Source organism: Tenrec ecaudatus (genome assembly GCF_050624435.1).
Source record: "Tenrec ecaudatus isolate mTenEca1 chromosome 2 unlocalized genomic scaffold, mTenEca1.hap1 SUPER_2_unloc_15, whole genome shotgun sequence".
NCBI lineage: Eukaryota > Metazoa > Chordata > Mammalia > Afrosoricida > Tenrecidae > Tenrec > Tenrec ecaudatus.
Genome location: NW_027457575.1, coordinates 531,345 through 554,383, shown reverse-complemented (window position 1 = coordinate 554,383; position 23,039 = coordinate 531,345). Strand labels below are relative to the sequence as shown.

Below are 23,039 nucleotides of genomic sequence, written 5' to 3'. Positions count from 1 at the left end.
AGTCACTAAAGATATAGGTGCTATAGAAAAAACAAAACAAAAGAGAATGAAAAAACAACAAACAAAGCCCAAGTAATATACTCATAAAAATTATATCTGTTTGTAATTAATAGATAAAAATTTTACTAGTACATTGCTTAGAACACATGGTAGATAAATGGAATCACAGAATGGAATTTTCCCACTTTTTGCAGTCCATTGTATATTCAATATTTGTAAGTCTTAACATTTACAAAAAGTACAAAACAAGGTGATCTATATTAAACATAATGCCTGTGCTATAAATTGTCATCACAAGGTAATTATTTTACTATTGATTCGAACATTTTCTTCATTCAATACTTTTATTGAAGTTCAAAGTATACATTCTTAAGACAATAAATACCTGGCTGTTTTTTCTTAGTATCACAGAGGTACCATCATCAACTTCAAATTCTCCATAGTCTCTTAGACACCGTACCTGAAAAGAAAATCAGATATTTTATCCAAATTACCTTTTAAAATATGCAGTGATCATAACATGAAGTGGGATTATATAAATGCCCGAACAGTAAAAGTACTGTATTTTATGTGTCTGTTTCCTCCTCTGTGTACTTAGGACCCTTACTATTCCCAGATATTTACTGTGGTCCTAAACCTAAAGATCTCAATTTCCTACGTCACCGGGAAGGGAAACATAAGCTTTGCAAATGTATACATGGATGGTATTACCAATAAGGAAACCAGGGATTTAGATAAAAGGAGACTACATAGTTGGACGTTTTCCTCTCAAACAATGCACTATATTAATCAGAAGGAATAAAAATGAGGGACATAACAGTGGCAAACAAGAAAGAAAAGAGCATTTTACCTCAACTAGATTGACCAGATCCTTCCCAAAATCCATCAGGATAAAAGAACATACATCTAAAAACAAACTGTTTTTCTTTTTAACAATTTATTGGGGCTCATACAATTCTTATCACAGTTCATACATATACATACATCAATTGTATAAAGCACATCTGTAGAGTCTTTGCCCTAATCATATTTTTCTCTTTTCCTTTTTTACATTTTATTAGGGACTCATACAACTCTTATCACAATCCATACATATACATACATCAATTGTATAAAGCACATCCATACATTCCCTTGCCCCAATCATTCTCAAGGCATTTGCTCTCCACTTAAGCCCCTTGCATCAGGTCCTCTTTTTTATTTTTTCCCCCTCCCTCCCCTTTCCCCCCTCCCTCGTGTGCACTTGGTAATTTATACATCGTTATTTTGTCATATCTTGCCCTATCCGGAGTCTCCCTTACCCCCCTTCTCTGCTGTCCCTCTCCCAGGGAAGAGGTCACATGTGGATCCTTGTAATCAGTACCCCCTTTCCAACCCACTCACCCTCCACTCTCCCAGCATCGTCCCTCACACCCTTGGTCCTGAAGGTATCATCCACCTTGGATTCCCTGTACCTCCAGCCCTCATATGTACCAGTGTACAGCCTCTGCCCTATCCAGCCCTGCAAGGTAGAATTCGTATCATGGTAGTTGGGGGGAGGAAGCATCCAGGATCTGGAGGAAAGTTGTGTTCTTCATCGGTACTACCTCGCACCCTAATTAACCCATCTCCTCTCCTAAACCCCTCTATGAGGGGATCTCCATTGGCCGACACTTGGGCCTTGGGTCTCCACTCTGCACTTCCCCCTTCATTTAATATGGTATATATATACATATATACATATACATATATACATATACACACATGTACACATACATACACACATATCTTTTTTTTTTTGCATGATGCCTTATACCTGGTCCCTTGGCACCTCGCGATCGCACTGGCCGGTGTGCTTATTCCATGTGGGCTTTTTTGCTTCTGAGCTAGATGGCCGCTTTTTCACCTTCAAGCCTTTAAGACCCCAGACACTATCTCTTTTGATAGCCAGGCACCATCAGCTTTCTTCACCACATTTGCTTATGCACCCATTTGTCTTCAGCGATCCTATCATGGAGGTGTACAGTCAATGATATGATTTTTTGTTCTTTGATGCCTGGTAACTGATCCCTTCGGGACCACTCGATCACACAGGCTGGTGTGTTCTTCCATGTGGACTTTGTTGCTTCTGAGCTAGATGGCCGCTTGTTTATCTTCAAGCCTTTAAGACCCCAGTCACTATCTCTTTTGATAACCGGGCACCATCAGCTTTCTTCACCATATTTACTTGTTCACCCACTTTGGCTCCAGACGTTGTGTCGGGAGAGTGAGCATCATAGAGTTCCAATCTAATAAAAGGAGATATTCATGCATTGAGGGAGTGAACAAACTGTTTTTCAAAGGAAATCAAGTCTTCCAATCTCTTGTTTCTCAGGAATACTTAAAAATACATTTAAAAGATTCAGTTTCATGCTCTTTCATTTTGCTTACACAGTAACTTAGCAATCAATTAATTTTCATTTAGTATTTTAAAAATAAAACAAAATTTATGGAAGATGGAATGTTAGATTACATTAAGATGCTTGAAATTAAAGTGCCAACATCCAATCATTTTTGACCTATAAAATATAAGCTTAATATAGTTCAGCTCACACATCACTATTACCTTAAAACTGTGAATCAAAGTTTGTTGCAGAGAGGGCACTATAAGTATTTCCATACTCCTGTCCCTCTATAGCAGTGTTTCCCAAAGTGGGGATACTGCAATGATCCAGGAGGAGTATAAAGCAGATAGCTACACTTTATCCTGGAGTATAGGCTATTGTATAAAAGTTTTTAATTTTACACACACACACACAAACACACACACACACACACACACACCATAGTGAATGAAGGGGTAAGTGCAGCGTGGAGACTCAAAGCCCATTTGTCGGCCACTGGAGATCCCCTCATAGAGGGGTTTAGGAGAGGAGATGGGTCAGTCAGGGTGCGATGCAGTACCGATGAAGAACACAGCTTTCTCCCAGATCCTGGATGCTTCCTCCCCCAACTACCATGATCCGAATTCTACCTTGCAGGACTGGATAGGGCAGAGGTTGTACACTGGTGCATATGGGAGCTGGAGGCACAGGGAATCCAGGGTGGATGATAACTTCAGGACCATTGGTATGAGGGGCAATGCTGGGAGAGTGGAGGGTGAGTGGGTTGGAAAGGGGGAACTGATTACAAGGATCCACATGTGACCTCCTCTCTGGGAGAGAGACGGCAGAGAAGGGTGGGGGGGGGGGTAAAGGAGACTCCGGATAGGGAAAGATATGACAAAATAACAATGTATAAATTACCAAGGGCACATGAGGGAGGGGAGAAAAAAAAGAGGACCTGATGCAAAGTTAAAGTGAAGAGCAAATGCTTTGAGAGTGATTAGGGCAAAGAATGTAGGGATGTGCTTTATACAATTGATGTATGTATATGTGTGGATTGTGATAAGAGTTGTATGAGCCACTAATGAAATGTAAAAAAAGAAAGAAAAAAAAAAAAGAACACAGCTTTCCCCCGGATCCGGGATGCTTCCTCCCCCCAACTACCATGATCCTAATTCTACACTGGTGCATATGGGAGCTGAAAGCACAGGGAATCCAGGGTGGATGATAACTTCAGGACCAATGGTATGAGGGGCAATGCTGGGAGAGTGGAGGGTGAGTGGGTTGGAAAGGGGGAACTGATTACAAGGATCGACATGTGACCTCCTCTCTGGGAGACGGACGGCAGAGAAGGGTGGGGGGCGGGGGGTAAGGGAGACTCCGGATAGGGAAAGATATGACAAAATAACAATCTATAAATTATCAAGGGCTCATGAGGGAGGGGGGGCAAGGGAGGGAGGGGGGAAAAAAGAGGACCTAATGCAAAGGGCTTAAGTGGAGAGCAAATGCTTTCAAAATGATTAGGGCAAAGAATGTAGGAATGTGCTTTACACAATTGATGTATGTATATGTGTGGATTGTGATAATAATTGTATGAGCCCCTAATAAAATGTAAAAAAAATGATTAGGGCAAAGAATGTACAGATGTGCTTTATACAATTGATGTACGTATATATATGGATTGTGATAAGAGTTCTATGAGCCCCTAATAAAACAATTAGGAAAAAAAAACAGGCCCAAAGAACAAAAGAAAACTGGGTTAGCAATATATATATACATAAATTAAAATATCTATAAAGAGATTCTATCACCGCCCTCTAGTTGATTCTAACTCACAATGACCCTATATTGGTTTTCCAAGGCTGTAAATCCTTACAGAAACTAAGAGTCTCATCTTTCCCCTGAGCAACAGTTGGTAAATTTGAACCGTAAGAACCTCAGAACCCTGGTGGTACAGCAGTTAATCACTGGGTTGCAATCTGCATGGTCGACAGTTCAAAACTACCAGTACCAGTAGGAGAAAGCCTGGGCTTTCTACTCAGAAACCCATAGGGGATCCCTAGGAATCAGCATTGACTCCATACCAGAGAGTTTGGTTCTGGAACCTTATGGTTAGCAGTCCAATCAATGCCTATCCTACAATGCCAGCAGGGATCCTAAGAAAGAGATGAAGAGATGTAGTCAATGAATAAGGCCCATCTAGCAATCATCTCTTATGCATTGTATTATCAATTCTAGCCTATATGGCTATGGTTAAAATCCCATTTTGGAGGGATGGTTATGTGGAAAAGCCATCTCAGAAGCAGGAACACAGAGAAATGCTGGACCATCAAGGTGTAAGAGGCCCTAGTGGGACATACTTGAGATCTTTGTCTGAAGTGGTAGAGACTGAGATGGAGGCATCAAAGGCTGCATCACAGAGACCATGGGACAGAACAGAGGGACTAGGCCAAGACCAGAGCTGAGGCAAGGCGTCCATGACATAAAACAGAGGAGCAATACTGAGACTATGATACTTTGAGGCAGAGCAGTGGGCTGCCTTTCTGGCCCAAAGAGGCAAAGGGACTATGTGACTGAGAGGCTAAGGACTAAAGACTGACATGACTGCTGGATGACAGGAGAGGTACACTTACTGTTTCCTGATGCTGACTTGTGGTAACTAGTTACCTTCCTTAATAAGCCCACTAAATTGTGAATATTGTCTGTGAGTTCTGTGAGGCCAACTGGGACCGATAATTGAACCCGACAGAAAGGCAGTGTGTGAGGGAGGAGTGGGTGGTGTCAGAATAGATATTGAAGGATGAAGGATGGAGGCATGTCTGAACTCTGCCTCATGGAAACAGTGAAGCCAGAGAAAGTCAAATACGGCCCTCTGATATGTCTTCCTACATTTAAAGAAGCCAATCCAATTACTAGCACTAACAAATAAGAGAAACAACGTTACTGGATAACTCAACAGGATATTTGAGTTGGCAGAAGAACAGAACAGCTTATTGAGTCTGAGGAACAAAAGTAAAGAAACATGATCCCAAGGAACACCATCAAGCAAATCAATGCAAATATTATGGAAGTCCCAGAAGAGGGCAAAGGGTAACTAAATAAAACTTAATAGACAACAGCAGAACATTACCAAAACTTGACAAAGGACAAGAATGTACATATCAATGACACTTAAGAATTTCCAAATCAGAAGAAAGCCTGAGAGATCCACACCAAAATATCTTATCATCAAACTCTTTAAAAAAAAGATAAAATCTTGACAATATCAAATAAAATGAAGTACCAATTTACATATATAGAAACCCTGGAAACCAGGAGGTAATAGAGTCACATATTTAAAATAATGAAAGAAATGAACAGCCATCCAAGATTCCTATAGCCAGCAAAACTTTCCTTTATAAATGAGGATAAAATTCAAGAAAACAAATAAAACCTGAGGGAATGTTGAGACATTCCTTTAGATTGAAATACAAGGAGAGTAGATTGCAAGATGAAGCAATATAGAGAAAAAGGTGTTAGGTTCCTGGATTCAGGTACCTGAAAGAATTCACACAGCAGAAGCAGGTTTGTAATCCAAGTGATTTTTATGGGGAAAAGGGAAGTTTCAGGTATTACAGCCTCAAAAAATACACATTGTTTTAAGAAAGCATACAAGGATCCGCAGAACTGCACATGGGTTCACTGCTGAATGGGGAAAAAACACATAGAAAGAACAGGAACACGTAACCCAGCACGTGGAACCAGGAAATCCCAGGGGCCAAAAGGGCTCCCACCCCCCACTTGTGGAGAATGCTGGAATGGAAGGAAGTCAAGGCAGGGTCTTTATTCCCTCCTCTCCACAACGGCTGGGGGAAGCATGGTTGAAGGTATTGGTTGGTTCCACTGGCTTGAGTTTAGGCCCACCTGTGTGAGGTAATGTAACTGAGCCTAATCTGTGTGCCCTGGTGGACCTCCCCTCGGGGCGGAGGGAGCTCTTGTCTGAGCATGCTCAGTTTGATTGTTCTAAAATTTAATGGATGCCTGATTTCTTCCAATCCTTTTGCTTTAGCCTTATGCAGTTAGTGCGGAGACAACCCCCTTGTGGTGCTTATGTAATCTGATGTCAATTTGGGACTTGAGAGGATTAAGAGTGAAGTGGTGGAGTCTAGTTGGTCAATCAGGATAGCCAGTGAGGCCTCTGTGTGGGCATTGCCTTCGCCTGAGAATTCTGGGAACTCCAGTATTTCCTCCTTAAACAGGAGACGCTTCTCTCTCTCAGCTCACTTCCTTGGAGATGCTCTACTGGCAAGACACATGGCACTACGTCCTGGTAGCTGGGAAAGCCACACGGACCTACCCTGATGCAACAGACCTCTGGAGCCAGAGAAGCTACATAGAGAAGAACCCTGCCAGCGCTGAGATGTTTACAATGCTACTGGATCCAAAAACTTTCTACTCGCTGGTTCAAGATCGTCCTGCAATCGGAGTCATTGCATGTTTCGTGAGTCTGACGAGGCCTTTACAGATTGGTATCAGACATATGGGCTAATATTGGGCTCACGGACTTGACCTGGACTGGGCTGGGACGTTTTCGCAATATTCAGTTGTTCTTCTATATAAACCTCTTTCTTATAAACATGAGTTTCTATGAATTTGTTTCTCTTGTCTACCCAGACTAACACTCCCCCTTTATGGCCCCTATTCTGGCTACCTAACATATTTAGCCAACACCTAAGTTGAATGCAAACATTTTTCTTTGGTCTTCTTTATTCAATATTCAAAAGTATACAAAAGAGGATAATAAAGATGGTTCAAAATCCAAAAATTAACTAAGCGCCAAAGTACGTGGTACTACTGGAAGAAATGAGGAGCAAAGAGAGGATAACCCACTTAACAAGTAACAAAATGACAACTATATGACAGGGACTTCAAGTGTGTGCAAATATGGAATTTAAAAACTGAAAAAAATCCCAGAAACATTTGAAGCTCCTTGGTAAGTACTTCCTTAGTGGTAGTAACTTTCAATATGAAAGTATTAAAATGTCCAGTGTAAAAGCAGAGACCTTGTGATATGCATATGATACAACTTTGCTTATGGAAAGCTAAGAGGATTCAACACATTAATGAAGAACTGAGACTAAAGCTTTCTGTAGGGATTATGGCTCGATGGAAAAAAAAAGCCTCATGCTCGGGCCAATAAACACAATGATAAAAAGAGAAAAAAATAAATTGACACGGATTTCATTTATTTCAATGCATAATCAACATTCATGGAATTAGTGAAGAAATCAAGCCATGAGATAAATGCTGCAAAAGACTTCTTTAAAGTGTTAAAGAGCAGCAGAGTCAGCAAAATGACTGTCAGACAACAAACTCGGACAACTCTCAGCAATTATAGAGAAGGTCCACTAGGAGCGATATCCTAAACTTCATGGAAGAGAATCTCAATATGAAGTACATCCAAGCTTCTTAAACTGAGAGAGCAGTAGCAACTACTAACAGATTCCCCTCTTTGTTATAGGCTGTCCACACGCTGGGGAAGCGTCCCTCCTGCCTGGCATAGCCAATTTTTTCTGGTCCCTGAGCTAACCCAGCTGACCAAGCCTCTTGGCTTGCTGTCCTCTGGTGAAGAACAGCTTTGCAGAGTCAGCTTGGTGCAGACAGTCACTAGCCAAGCTTAACTTTTGCTTTGTTCTACAGTTCCACCAGCCCTTGCTCAACATTCCTCACCTTGCCACCCCCAAGCAGGAAATGTGTTAGCAAAACAACACAATTAGGGGGCAAGGGGGAAAGAGAAGCCTAGCACTTCCCGCACCAATCTCAAAGTAGACTTGAGAGGTTTAATTTAACCCCCCCCCCCATTGGGTGAGAAATCCACACACCTGGCCTCTAGACCTGGCAGGAACCCCATCTTATCCCTCAAGGGGTGGAGTCAAGGGACAGAGTTTTTGTGGGTTTTGAACTGCGGACCATGCTGATCGCAACCCAATGTGTAACCACTGTACCACCAGGGGTCCTTTTATCTCAGTAAAACTATGAAAACTAGTCCTCGGTTTATCTGACCCCAGCCATGCTATTTTTTAATCACCTAATATGTATATGAAAGGTGAACAATGAATAAGACAGAGGTGAATTGATAACTATGAATTATGATATCGCAGAAAAGCACTGACAAAACATCAACAGCCAGAAGAGCAAACAAAGCTATGCTGGAAGAGCTACAGCGGGAGTGCCCCTTAAAGAGGCCGACTCCGTGTATATGTCATCTGGATGGCAAGTCCCTGGATGGTCAAAAAGAGGAAGCCTCTCAGTGGTACACATTGACACCATGACTGCAATAATGGGCTCAAACAGCAATGTTTGAGAAGAGGGTGCGGGGCAAGGCAGTGTTTCATTCTGTTGTACATCTAGTTACTATGAATAGGACTTGGTGGCACCTAACAAAACTATATTCATATCTCCTTCTTACATAATAGGAGCATAATCCACACATTCAATAAAATCCATTCTCAAGAGGTAAAACTTACTTCAATATATAAGCTTTGGGGAGGCTTCATATCCTGTGTTATGTCCAAACCTTCATTTCCTCCCAATGACCTCATGTAAGTAGCAAGGGACTTCTTATAACAATTGAACCATTCTATCTGAAAACAGAAAAATGGTCTTTTTACCAAGTGACAAAGAAAACAAGCTTGCCAACATTGTGTAATCGTGACTTCAAACAGCACATACGCCCATGTAGATCATGAGTGTGGCATTCCTGTATTTATATAGCGAACATTAATGGTTGTCTTCTACGAGTCAGGAACTGTCTGTGCACTTAGGATGGAGCATTCAACCAAAACAGACAAAATTCTTGTTATCACATAGCTTACAAACCAGTAGACCTAAGCACAGATCTAAAAAAACCATTCAACCAGAAACAACACTACGAAAAACACATGATTCAGTTATGGTCGCTTTAAATACTGCACGGACTCTTTTTATAAGAATGGAACAACATGCTTGAGCAGACAATGCAAATGTCCCCAAAGAGAAGGAAGGACAAGCAAAATGAGGAGTGCACACAATAGAAGATAGTGAGGCTTACTTTGGAATTCAGTTCTAAGTTGTATCTGACAAGGGTAAACCTTTATCACATGTAAAGTGGCGCAAGAGGTCACATTATTTTACGACTGCATTTGTAGGAAAGTCAGTCATCGGAATTCTATAAATGTAAAAAAGTAGATTAAGAGTTGCCAAAGGGCTGGGGGAAGGAAATAATAATAAAAGGCATTTGTTATTTTTTAAAGTCTATTATGGTTAGGGTGAAAGTTTACAGAGAAAACTCATGTTTTATACAATAATTTATATATATTTTGTTTTGTGACATTAGTTGCAATCTCCTCAGAATCTTATTTATGTATAATTACAGAAAGGTAGGCAAAACAAAGATGTACAGGTTAATGACATTATTAAGAAACAGCCTGGTCAAGGAGTAACACATCCTCAGCCCCAAAATGGGGACTTATCATTTTGTTCCATTCTGAAAATTTTACATTATCACCCAAGAATGCATCCCTAAAACACTAGTTTAGTGCTGTTCATTATTTGTACTTTAAATAGATCCACACAGTATTTATTATTTTGTGACAAATTTCTTTCACTAAACATATTTTGGATTTCTGAAATTCTACTTTAAAGTGATGAAGAGCAAGGATGTCACACTTTGAGGACTGAGCAATGCCATGGGATTTTCCATTGACCTTAGCCATGGGATTTTCCATTGCCTCATAAGCATATGAAAGTTGGACAACAATTAATAAAGACCAAAGAATAGATGCCTTTGAATTAGCATGTAGGCAAAGAGCACCGAAAGTACCATGGACTGCTAACTGAACAAACAAATCTGTCTCGGAAGATCACAGCCAGACTGATCCTTAGAGATGAGTATGGCAAGACTTGTCTCACAAGTTTTGGGCATGTTTTCAGGAGACCAGTCCTTAGAAAACGACACAATACTTGGTACAGTGCAAAGTCAGTGGGAAAAACAAAAACAACTCAAGGAGATGAATTGATACGGTAACTCAACAATGGGTTCAAACATAACAATTGTGAGGATGCAGAGTCCAGTAGTACTTCATGCTGATCTAGACAGGGCCACTATGAGGCGGAACTGACGAGAAGGCACCCACCACTACTATGTTGGTTAGTATTGGGTTATGTGTTGGCTAAAGCCAAGGTCAACAGTTTGACTCAACCAGTTACACCTAGGGAGAAAGGGGATTTCTGCTCCTATAAAGAAATACAGCTTCAGAAACCTAAAGAGCCAGTTCTACTTTGCTCATCCTTAAGGATTGTTAAAAGTCAATGGCAGTGGGTGTTTTACACAATTAATGTATGTATGTATGGATTGTGATAATAGTTGTATGAGCCCCAATAAAATGATTTTTAAAAAAGAAATTATGACATAAGATTATCTCTCTCTAAAGTGTCTTGGAGTCTCTAACTTGTAAACTACTATTTGTCTACCTTCATGGAAAAAAATAATACACTAATCTTTGTTAAAGATGGCATCACCTATCCCTTATCGGTGAGTTCAAAGTGAAATGTTCACATATAGAAACTGAATTTCGGTTTATGCTCTGAGAAGGAAAAGGCAGAGGCAGTGATTCTCTCCATAGACTAGACCTTGTAGAGACTCTATTAACACCGAATTTGGACCCCAGCTATAAGGGATTTCCATTGAACTCAAGGTCAAAATGAAGTCTAAAGTATGGAAATCTAATCTCAAGACTAACATTATAATTCTTAATTATAATTTTCTGGTTCGAAAATCAGCATCTTGAAGTCTTACTTGTGTGCCTTGTCATGACTACCTTGTACTAAACTAAAAAAGTTTATGCACGACAAGTTCATGTATTTATGTTTAAAATAAAATCCTCATCTATTGGTTACTTAAATTTTAAGATAAAATCCTACAAGAACTATTACTCTTAAACACTCTATGTTTTTAAAAAAATACTATAGCTATTGTTATTAGAGAAAGAACATGTTCTGTTCATTTCACCATAATAAAGAGGCACCCCTCAAGTCCACTTAATGTAAGATTCCGGCACAAAGACCATGGAAAAAGAACCTGAAAAATTAACTGGTAACGTAATTATTTAGTAGTTCCCTCAAGAAGCTGAGGTACTTTGTTTCTTTCTCCAGAACATGAACAGAATAAAAATAAAGCATGGAAATGTACTTAGCAATTCAAGATCAGAGGAGGCAATGGTATTAGAGATTAAAACCTGAGCAGACTGCGGATGACAGTGGAAGCCCAAACTCCATTTGCACAGTTCCCACACAGATTAAGCCTCCAGTGAATCTCCTTAGACCATGAACAAAGAATGGAAATAGTCTTGTTATACACTGAGTGCATTGGAAAGTAGATTAACACAGATAATTTTTAACGTTATTGTTTTTCTCTCTTTTGGTCCCTTTTAAATTTGTTCTAGTTTTTATATTTTCTTTTGGATTGAGGGCTGTTTTTTTGCATATGATTTTCTTTCTTTTTTTTTGGAGTTTTCAGTGGTTTATTGAGCATTCAATATTTTGCCATGATGACTTAGGATAGTTAGGTGTTTTTTTTTTATTTTGTGTTTTACATTTTATTAGGGGCTCATACAACTCTTATCACAATCCATACGCATATGATTTTCTTTAAATAAAATCTAGGATAGGACTTAGTTACTGTGAAGACTATAAATGGATTCAGTTTCTTTGGGTTAGGACAGGGCAGGCTGGGGCAAATGGTGAGTTTAAGACTGAAGAAAATGTTCTAAAATTGATGGAGATCATAACTGCACAGCTCTTTTTAATATATTTAAACCACTGGGTTGTGTGGTATATGAATTATGTCAATTAAACTCAAGTTAAATTTTTTAAATGCAGTTAGCAAGTAAATTGTTTATAAAACTCATGGCAAATTTACTGAATACATGCCGTGGCAATTACATTATATCCTGTCAGCCTGTCAATAAAATTGCAGCTTGATGACCTCATTTTGAGGCATGACAGAAATAAGTAGCTCAATGGAGATCAAACCCAGTCTCTCTGCCTTCCTTTTCTGCGCTGAGACAGTCAGAGAGCTGGAGGAGACCCGTGCCAACACTGAAATGCATACACTGCCACTGGATCCACAAGACCTTCTACCCACTGGCCTGCGATATTCCTGCATTTGGCATCATTACATATACTGTGAATCTAAAGAGGAATTTATCGACTAGTACCGAACATATAGGCTAATATCGGACTTATGAACTTGATCTGAACTGGGCTGAGATGTTTTCTCAATATATAATTGCTCTTTTATATAAAGTTCTTATACACATGAGTGTATGACTGTTCCTCTAGTCAACCCAGACTAACACTTTCTTTCATAAGTGATATACTATACCAAACTCACACAATAACAGCATTGATCACATTCCGTTCTATGCTATGTTCCAAATGGGCAGCCTTAATCATCCTGTAACAACCCTGTTAATACAGCAGTTCTCAACCTGTGGGTTACGACCTCTTTTGGGGTCAAAGGACCCTTTCACAGGAGTCACTTAAGACCATTGGAAAACATGTATTTCCAATGGTCTTAGGAACCAAGTCACTGCTCCTCTATCCATCTCCAGGAGGGTCTGCCCACATACGTGTACGCAGCGTAAGGACATAATCAGACAACCCCATCACATTCAACTTGTACAAATAAAGGTGGATGTGACAGGGTTGGCACCACAATGTGTTTATGTGGACAAGTCACACATGCGTAGAGAGCAGCTGCTGTGTTAAAAGCAGCTACTGTGTTAAAAGCAGCGACAGTGTTAAAAGCAGCAGTATTGGTGGTAAATGACACTTCATGAATTATTATTTCTGGGTAAAATCATAAACTACTGCAAAAAATCGATATCTGTACCATGGGAACTTTATCTGGATGCTGATTGGTCTTTTTATATTCAGCTGTGGTTGATGTGAATACTGCTCCTTGTGATAGTAACAGGTATGTAAAAACACAACATAGAGAATGTTAAATCATAGGAAATTTTAATAAACTGTATTGACTAAATTGTGCCATGTATCATCTTTAGTACTATTTTTTTTTAAATAAGAAATTTAAACAAGGCGCTTGACTTGAAGGGAAAACTATCTAGGCTTCATTGAGAGTAATTTACGCCTACTTAAAGACAGATTGCCCTACATGTAATAGCTACATACAAAAATGTTATAAAACTGTCCTTGGTTTTACAATGATAAATGAAAAACATAAAAATTCTTCAATCGAACAAGGCATGCAAGGATTTTTTTCATGTCATTTTTTTTGTTTTTGTTAAACAGTGAGAGCAAAATAACCTACTGAAATACAAAGAGAGAAGCTGAATGAGCAAGCCACTGATGGAGAAGGGGAGCTTTCACAGAACCAGTGTTTTCCCCATCCCATCTCCACCTGATGTTGATCAAAACATACCATTGGTGATTTAGTAAACGAATAAATAAACAAAGGGAAAAATTTAATATGCTTGTGTACATGCACCAGTTACTTTGTGTACAATAAAGGAATGAGGAAGGGGAAATGAAATAAAGAGAAAACTATACTGTAGTTGTCAGGAGGTGGTGGAATCAAACTGTGGTTTTCTAATCGAGAATGGATTCTTGGTCGGCTGGAAGAGAGTTCTGGAGGAAAGGAGCAGGCTCCCTTAGAAGATGCCTCCTGTCTGCTGCTGGAACACATCAATTGTATCTTCATCCTCCATTTCCAACTGTGCAGGTGTGTCTGTTTCATTGATTGGCTGTCTGTCGAATCAAATCAGATCTGACTCATTGACAAACCCTGTTCACAATAGGCTTCCATTAGCTTACTAAGTGGGTGTGCCTCTGAATCTTAATCTGCACCACAGAACCATCCTGCCCTACCACCTTCAAGTTAATCTGATCATTGTTCTCAGTCTTGACTCCTCCCTTGAGTTTTTTGTTGGCCAGGGTGAATGCTGAAGTCTTCTCAAAAGAGGTACCAGGTCCGCACCAAACGAGCACACAGGCAGCTGCAGGAACAGCAGGAGGAGGTGGCAGTGGTGGAGGAGGGAGAGCCATCTTTTGTATTATTAAAGCTATGGTTATATATTATTTTCATTAGCCAACCATCCCATGACAATGGATCATGTAGAAGAACGTTAAGAAAAGATAGTGAGGATTTTTTATGGTATGGTTTTACTTCAATGACAGCAGGAACTGAGAAACTACAATGTCTTACTTGTTGTGAAGTTCTATTAGTTGAATCTATGAAGCTGAACAAACTAATATGCCATTTTGATAGCAAATATCCGAGCTTTGCTGGCAAGGATACCAACTATTTTAAAAGCAAAGCTGATGATAAACTCAAGAAAGCCAGACTTGACACTGGTGGCAAGTACCACAAACAAAACGTAGCAGTCATTGAAGTTTCATATTTGGTGGCACTCAGAATCACCAGCGCTATGAAACCCTACACCATTGCTGAGGATTCACTGTTGCCAGGGGCCAGTAAATTGTTCGAGTTATGATCAGAGATGAATTTGTTACAAAATTGAGCGCAATTTTCTTATCAAATGACACTGCCTGCAGAAGAATAGCAGACAAGGCTGCTGATATTCTTGATCAGATAATCCAGGAAAGTAAATCTGCTCCACTTCCAATATTTAGCATCCAGCGTGATGAATCTACAGACGTTGCAAACTGTTCACAGTTACTGTTTACCTGAGGCATATTAATGATGGCGACTTTAAATATGAGTTTCTTTTTTTGCAAACCTCTTAAAATGGCAACTACTACACGTGATGTATTTGATAGTTGGTTCATTCTGAAAGAGCATAAGATCTCTTGGGAAAAGGTTTGTGGTGTTTGCAGATGATGCTCCACTATGCTAGGATGTCAATCTGAATTTCAACGTTTGGTACTGAGTCACCGAAAGTCACCGGAACTCACTGTATAACTCCTCAGAAAATATTAGCAACAAATACACGGCCAAAAGAGTTACAAGAAGTAATGAGAAGCATCATAAATTCTGTCAATTTTGTAAAGGCGAGCACTTTAAACAGTCTACTGCTTTCGCAACTGAATTGAGGCGGTTGTCCAGAGGAAAAGTTTTAAAAGGTGTTTTTGAGCATGGTGATGAACTCAAAACGTTTTTTATCAGAAAACATGACCGCAGTTCAAAGCATTTTGCAGCGATAAAAGTGAGATACAGAAAATAGTTTGATTGCCATCTTTGCCATCTTGAATGAGTTACAATTTATTACTGCAAGGACAAAATGCAACATGCCTTGATTTATCTGAAAATATCTGATCATTCCAAAGGAAACATCAGCTTTGGGGGAAAAAATTGGATGAAAATAAAATTTACCAAAAAAATAATAAAAAGAAAATAAAATTTACATGCCTACCCTATCTGTTTTCTTTGAAGAACATGACACTGAACCAGACAAAAGGATTACAATTTCTGTGAAAGAACACTTGCATATGCTTGCAGATGAAATTTCATCGTACTTTCCAAATCTACCCGACACCTCATTTGCACTTGCCAGAAGTCCATTTACAGTCAAAGTTGAAGATGTTCCTGAGATAGCACAAGAGACGTTTATTGAACTAACAGCGATGCAGCGAGAACTGATTTCTCTACAATGCCAGTTACAAAATTCTGGATCAAGTGTTTGCAGTCAGGTCCTGTTCTGTCGGAGACTGTGTTGCACCTTTTTCTTCCATTTCCAACAACTTATCTTTGTGAAACAGGGTTTTCCAGCTTGTTTGTTATCAAGTCTAAATAAAGAAGTAGATTTGTTGTGGAAGATGATCTTGTGCTCTTGCAAAGACTGTCTGGAGAATTTCTGATCTAGTGAGAAAGAAACTATCTCAACCTTCTGGCTTTTTACGCACACTGTCGCAAAATGTAGCAATGTAGTTCACTATTGTTATATTAAGACTGTTACTCATGCTACACCATGCTTCAAGACAAAATTTCATTTATTTATAATTAGAAATCAGTATTTCACAAGATATAATTACCTATTTTTGTGATTAATCACTATGCTTTAAATATGTTCAATTTGTAAACTAAAAATATATCCTACATATCAGATGTTTACATTATAATTCACAACAGTAGCAAAATTACAGTTATGAAGTAGCAACAAAAATGATTTTAAGATTGGGGATCACCACAACATGAGGAACTCTATTCAAGGGTCGTGGCATTAGGAAGGTTGAGAACCAAGGCTGTAGTAGGACACACTATGACCCCATTTTGTAAATAAAGGAGTGAACACAGAGCAATGAGGTTACTTGCCCAAGATTAGAAAGCAGTGTCAGGAGTTGAAACCAAGTGTTCTGACTCTAATGTTCTATCTTGAAATACTGGTCTAGCACCCTACCTTCAGTGACAAATACTCATCTTATTCTGAATATTTATTCATGCTGACTAGAAACTACATATCTCCTAAGAATAATGTCGGCTTTTCAACTCCACTGATGAATCACTAATAAATAAAAGAAACTCCTTTTTTCATTGTTTGTCAGTTTTCCCTGTAGCACTAGAATTAGTTACTACTACTCCCTTCCAGGAGGGTACCCCAGTGGCAGTTGCTACATTTGTCACTATTAATGGAAAGGTTGGCAATTTGAATCCACTTAGCTACTCTGTAAGAGAAAAATATGGCAGTTGGTTTCCATAAAGATTGATAGTGTATATGGATTATGTGCCAAATAAGACAGTTCAAAACAAAAATAATGTATAGCCTTATAAACCTCTGAGGCAGTTTTAGTCACAATCGACTTGAGAGTAATGAGTTTGGTTTTATACTTCCCATGCCTATCGCAGTAAGTACTAACTGCTTAAAAAACGCTGAAAACTTATTGCTGAAAAGGTGATCAAATCATGGATCAAATGATAGCAACTCAAAAGATTAGCTAGGAATCTTGGAGTAGTAAGTTTATGCTAGTGAGGAATAACTCAGAAAAGTATGGTAAGAATGGTTGCTTAATTCAAAAAGTATGTGTCAATAAATTATATATACAAACTGCTGAGTTAGTAGTTTATATTTACCTCTACACATTCTCACAAACAAAATATAGAAAATTTACAGAAAACAGAGAAATACCAGTAAACATCATTGTAGAAAAAAAAAAGCCAGGATCTCAGTATTTTCCCAAAATCATTAACTTGAAAAAGTGCTAACTTACTTCTTCAGCAGACATGTGAAATCGTAAAACATTAGGCAACACACTGCCATATTCCCACCTAAGTGCACGAATCCGCAGTAACCGGTCATACCTAGGACATTGAGAGAGTATTAGCATACAAACAAGCAGGAAATCAGACATTGTTCTATCAGTAAGGACTCAAGGATCTTATCAACTAAACTGTCATTTGTGGATTTTTTTTTTTTAAGATTCTGATGCAAATAGATCTACTCTAAGAAGACATCTTTGGGACTACCAGAAATCGGGAATAGGAACTGGGCTGATGCCCCTAGCACTGTTCATTGTCGTAACTGTGATGGTGACACAGCAGTAATGTGGAAAAAGATCAGAAAGGCCCTTATTTCTTAGACATGTATCCTAAAGTATATAGTGGTAAAATGTTATCTGATGTTTAGTACTTAGTTTTAAGTAGCCTAACATACATATGTCATAAATTATGGAAAATGTATTGTTAAATTTATAAGACAACTCCAGGAGCTTCACTATATTATTCTCTCTGCTTTCAAGAATAGTGCAATCTTTTACAATACAAATTTTAAACTGGAAAAACGAAATTAAAATGCTTACATTAAATCAAACTTAAAAGAAATAACTCACTGCCACATGGAGTTGTTTGACTCATACTGACACTGTAAGGACAGGATAGAAGCGCACCAGTGAGTTTCCGAGATTGTAACTCTTTTTTAAGAGTAGAAAGCCTCATCTTTTCCCCGCAGAACAGCTGGTGGTTTTGAAATGCTGTTTCTGGTTAACAGTCCAGCGCATAAACACTGAAAACACTCTCACTTCCATCAAGCCAATGCTGACTCATAGCAAACCCCTGTGGGTTTCCGAGATTGTAATTATTTACAGGAATAGAAACACGGCCTTTTCCCCTCGGAACTACTAGTGGTTTTGAACTGTGGACCATGTAGATCACAGCCCAACAAGTAACCATGCTACCAGGGCTCCATGCATAACCACAGAGATAAATAAATCTGAGATCTGTTGCTATCAACCAGAAACTTAATTGAGAAACCCCATGGAAAACTCTTCTTTGTTTCCTGCTACTACAAGTAAAATCACAGCAGCTTACAAGTACGCAATAGTGCAGCGTCGATTTCTTAACAAAGAACAGTGCCGAAATTTGATGGTTGGTATCAAATTGCTTCTTCCGTCTGATTTTGCTTCATTACTAGGAAGAGAATTAAAGAGAAAATGGATAAATACACTGCAGAACAACAAAAATTTTTAAGTTTTATTGACATGTAACAATTCACATCAAACAATTCAATAGTTATTAAGAATTATACAAAAAACTGTACAATTACCACTACAATCAATTTTAGAACATTTTCTTATTTCTTGTACTCATTGTTATTAGCTTCCTGTTTCCCACCAACCACCCCTACAATCCCCACAAGAAACCATTAAATCCAGTTCCTGGCACTACAGAACCAAAAAAATTAATTTTTCCATGATATTTTTCAAAGGACTGATACACGTACACATTTTTACCTATTTGTACGTAACAGTTTACCTAAGCAAATTGTGCTGCTTCTACTTCAGAACTTTTATTTACACATTACAAGATTAAAGTAAGAAAAAGCCAAGTTAACTAACTTGTCAATGCAATGATACTATAATAATTTAATCTCCTTTAACCATTTGGTATTGTACAGTTTTGCACACTGATTGCTTTCTATTATTTCAAAAGACAAGTGTCCTATTTGTTCACTGAGGTAAGAGAAAACCTGACATCATGGCCCGAAGAAGGTGGTCTTACATGATGTTTCTATTGTATGAGCACTCCGCTTCTAGGAGCACTTCCGAATCCTCACCACACTACTGTAGCTGGACATGGAGTCAGCAGTTTATTCATTCAACAAATATTTGCTATTTCCCCATCTATATTTTTTACTATACTTTAGGGTTTTTTCATATACAGAGGAAGTAGTTTCACCCTATAAAATGCACATCTTCTTAGACACTTGATATGGATCACATTTTAAAACCAGAAGAACAAAAGGAGTAAGTATCTACTTTAGCATTTTAAAGCAATTAGATGAATATAAAAAGGGTCCACCATGCTTTGTTCCACATAATGCACTAGGCCCTGAAAACAGGAAAAATGCACACCCTGTGCTGTTAGGTTTTTATATCTGCTGTCACTCTATGGGTACCAGATTATGGTCTACATTGTACAAACTAAGCACAAATACACCAAATACCAAGTACTTAAAAACATACATCAAATGTCCTAAAAAAATCACATTTATAGGTGGGTAAATAAAAAGATTTCTTTTGATATATAATTTAACCAGACATTGCTTACAGTGATTGTTTTCTCAGAAGGACATCAGGAAGATGGGGGACAAATTTTTAAAACAAGAATTTACAAGTGTTATGAATACAAGAAAGTAGTTCAAAGTGGAACACATCCTGGCCCACCAAGCCCTGAGGACGATATTTCCACTCAGAGAAGTCAAAGCAGAGAGGACCATATAGCCAGTCCACTATGAGACACGATGTACCTCACTGACCCATAGTGCTACCAGGGGACAACACTGGAAACACAGTGTGGGAACTGTGCCCAATCTGACCCCATCACACTGAGGCAAAACACTAAGAGCCATGCAACAGAACAGCAAAGGAAGCAGAGCAAAGAAGTCTTGAGGGAGTACAAAAAATAGACTTTGGGGCCAGAGTGTGCCACCCCATCAGACTCAACTGGAAAACACTCCTAAAGGTCAACAAACAGACCTTGAACTATTTACAGGCTTTTCTTTTTTTTTTTTTTTGTCTTTTTTTGGTTTTCTTTTGTTGCTTCGTTTTGCTCTGTCTTGTTTTTTGTGCATATTATTATCTCTGCAATTCTATCTAGAAAAAATAGGCGGGATAAACAATCTGAAGGAGAAAACAACGGACTGCTGGTTCTGGGGAGATATGGGAGCAGGGGAGGCGGGGGTGGGGGGAAAGGAAGTGGGTGTTAACAAACCTAGGGACAAGGGAACAATAAGTGATTCAAAATCAATGGCCAGGAGGGTGCAGGAGGCCTGGTAGGGCTTGATCAAGAGCAGTATAACCTAGAGGAATTACTGAAATCCAAATGAAGACTGAGCATGATAGTGGGACAAGAAGAAAGCAAAAGGAAATAGAGGAAAGAATTAGGAGTCAGAGTATTTAAAGGTCTAAATACAGGTGTGTACATGCCAATATTTATATATGATGATGGAGAAGTAGATCTAATGTGCATGTATTTATAGGTTTAGTATTAAAGGACATTGGGACTCTACTCAAATACTCCCTCAATGCAAGAACACTTTGTTCTATTAAATTGGCATTCCATGATGCTCACCTTCCCTACATGATTGCTGAAGACAAAACAGGTGCATAAGCAAATGTGAAAAAGAAAGCTGATGGTACCAGCTATCAAAAGATATGGCCTCTGGGATCTTAAAGGCTTGAAGATAGAGACCCACATGGATGAAGCACACTAACCTGTGTGATCACGAGGTATCTATAGGAACAGGTACCAGTCATCAAAGAACAAAAAAAAATCATCATTGTGAATGAGGGGGAGTGCGGAGTGGAGACTCAAAGTCCATCTGTAGGCAAGTAGACATCCCTTTACAGCAGGGTCACAGGGAGGAGACGAGCCAGTCAGTGTGCAGTATAACACTGATGAAACACGCAACTTTCCTCTAGTTCTTTAATGCTTCCTCCCCCAATTATCATGATCTCAATTCTACCTTACAAATCCGGGTAGACCAGAGGCTGTACACTGATACAGATAAGAGCCGGAAACACAGGGAATCCAGGGCAGATAAACCCTTCAGGATCAATGAGTGCAGCAATACCAGGAGGGTAAGGGGAAGGTGGGGGAGAAAAGAGGAACCAATGATCCACATATAACCCCCTCCCTGGGGGTGGAAAACAGAAAAGTGGGTGAAGGGAGATATTGGACAGTGTAAGACATGAAAAAATTTTTATAAATTATCAAAGTTTTGTGAGGTAGGGAGGGAGGGAGAAGAAGGGTAAAAAATGAGCGGATACCAAAGACTCAAGAAGAAAGAAAATGTTTTGAGAATGATGATGGCAACAAATGTGCTTGACATAATAGATGGATTTATGGATTGTGCAAAGAGTTAGTTATACAAGCCCCCAATAAAATGATTTAATAAAATAAATAAACCTAACCAAACTCACTACCAAAAAAATAAAAATTTCCTGTATCCATTGCTGGTAGGAATGTAAAATGGTATCGCTAATGTAGGTAGTAGTGTCGCAACTCAACAAAAATCTGATCTACTACACCCAGATTTGAAAAGACATGCAAACAGACTTGTACACCAACATTCCTTGCTATACTATTTGCAATGGGTGAAGATAAGAACCACCTAATGCCCATGAATAGGAAAATGTGATATATATGTGTACACACTACTGCTGCTGCTGATGTTACTCAGCCAATCGGAGAAATGAAGAATTGGCACAATCTACAATATGGATGGGACTCGATGTCATTAAACTAGTGAAAGAAGTCAACCACAGCACGGGACTTGGTTTCAATCTCTTGCCACCAAGAACAGTGGCCCAGAACTACCAGTCTGTTTTAATGCTTCTTTGCTTTTTATGGCAGGTGTGGCTCTGCTGTTGTAAATATTATTGGAACGTTTGCCCTATCACCAACTCCTGTTGTTTCTGTAAATAGTGCTCAGTCACTTAAAGGTTTAATTTACACAAGTCAACAATTCATGTATTGCAGTTCACAGCTGGCCCATATTTGTATAATTTCCCTTTCTCAACAATGTTCTAAATTCTGTAACATTGGCTAAACTAATGACACCATCAAAGTGTACCGGCTACACATTAGACTCCTAAGTGAAACATCAACGGTTTAAAGTCACCAGCCAAGTCTGTGGGGGAAGGATGAGGCTTTTTACTCCTGTGATGATGTGCAGGCTGGGAGACTCACAGGACAGTTCTACCCTGCCCTATAAAGTTGTCATGAGTCAGCAAGGGGATGATAATTGATAATGTTCTATAACATAAAATGACAATGATGTCTCTTAGGTGAACCAGAGTCATTTATAAATCATGAGTGGATTTTAGGCTTGTACTTAATTCTAGTCCCAATCTAAGAACAGCTAGTTCTTATGACATGGTCCTGCTTAGTGGTTGCCCTCATGAAGAAATCACTGAAGATATGAGTCTACAGCAAAATGTGGTGAAGAACCTAGATGGTGCCCAGCTATTAGAAAAAATAGTGTTGGGGATTTTAAAGGTTTGTTTTCAAACAAGCAGCCATCTAAGTGGGGTGTCACATGGAAGGAGCACATCAGCCTGTGTGAACATAATCCAAATCTAAAGGCTGGAATGATATCAAAGCTTAAATTGTGAACAATTGGTTTGTAGAAGGCTATGGTTGTCAGTGGAAGCCCAAAATCCATTTAGAGGGTCCACAAAGAGATCAAGCCTCTTGTGAATTCC

General features: G+C 39.0%; 1 long non-coding RNA gene across 1 annotated transcript; it reads right to left on the bottom strand.

The window, feature by feature from the left end:
• Positions 1 to 388: 388 nt before the first annotated feature.
• On the bottom strand, positions 389 to 18,726 carry LOC142435849 (uncharacterized). Its single transcript, XR_012781612.1, has 4 exons — positions 18,643 to 18,726; positions 17,547 to 17,637; positions 8,849 to 8,965; positions 389 to 460 (listed from the first exon to the last, which is right to left on the bottom strand). It is a non-coding gene; the product is annotated as an uncharacterized LOC142435849 (long non-coding RNA).
• Between the last annotated feature and the right edge of the window lie 4,313 nt (positions 18,727 to 23,039).